Raw genomic sequence first — 1014 nt, forward strand, 5'->3', positions numbered from 1 at the left:
CTTGCCTTCCAACTTCTCCCTTCGAATCCTTTTAAACTGTATAATTATAAAAACACCAAAAAATATAACAAAGACTGTATGCCTGGACACAGTCCCAGATCTGTCCAGTGAGTTTAAAGACTTCTTTCACTCGGAATCATGTAAGAGGTTTTCTCTTTGGTAATTTGTTGCTGTTTGTTTTTTTTTTTTTTTCCTTGCTCAAGTTTATTTGTAAAAACAGCATAGGACACTGGTCATCTGCAGATAGTGTGTAGGTAGGTGTGTCCCAGCAGTTCATCTGTCTTCACACTGGCAGGAGCCTGTTCTATGGGGCCTTCACAGGGGCCTGGGCACCCTTGGGAGCCTGGGCTGGAGCTTTGGCCTGGGCCTTAGCTGGAGCTTTGGCCTCTGCCTTGGTTTGAACCTTGGGCTTTGGTTGGCAGAGCCTATGACCCTTGGCCATGTAGCTTCGAATCTTCTTCCCAAGCTTGGGGTGAGCGATGAAAACCAGACGGCTGAGTTTGCGGCTGGAGCCCTTTGGCATCTTGGGCTTGACGGCCTGAGGCTTCACGAGGGCCTTGATGGCCTCTGCTCGTGCACTCACGGCCTTGGCATTGTTGGCCTGCATCTTCTTCAGGCCTTTCTTGTTGTGCTTCTTGGAACTTGGGTCAACCCCCTTAAGAGATTCGTATGTCTGTGACTGGGGTTGCTTGATGCCATTTCTGTGCCATTTGCGGGACTAGTTGGGTGTGGTGTGGTTCTTGGACTTGGCCATGTCTGCACGGTAAGCTGATGTTACCATGGCTCCCCTGATGGTTGTTTTTAAAACGGGGTCTCATACATGAGCCCAGGCTGCCTCAAACTCATATGTAGCTGAGGCTGGCCTTGACTGTGATCCTCCTGCCTCCACCCTCTGAGCACAGGAATTACATACCCAGTTTGTGGTGCTGGAAGTTGAAGCCAGGGCTCTGTGAATGCCAGGGAAGTACCCTACCTGCCACTCTACACCCTCAGCCCTCAGCACTGGCTTTGAAT

The 1014-nt window shown here is 50.2% G+C and overlaps 1 pseudogene; it reads right to left on the reverse strand.

Annotated features, from left to right (window-relative positions):
* Positions 1-218: 218 nt before the first annotated feature.
* Rpl29-ps14 (ribosomal protein L29, pseudogene 14) lies at positions 219-754 on the reverse strand (annotated as a pseudogene).
* Positions 755-1014: the final 260 nt, after the last annotated feature.

The sequence above is a fragment of the Rattus norvegicus genome, chromosome 8 (genome assembly GCF_021556685.1).
Source record: "Rattus norvegicus strain SHRSP/BbbUtx chromosome 8, alternate assembly SHRSP_T2T, whole genome shotgun sequence".
In the NCBI taxonomy this organism is placed as follows: Eukaryota; Metazoa; Chordata; class Mammalia; order Rodentia; family Muridae; genus Rattus; species Rattus norvegicus.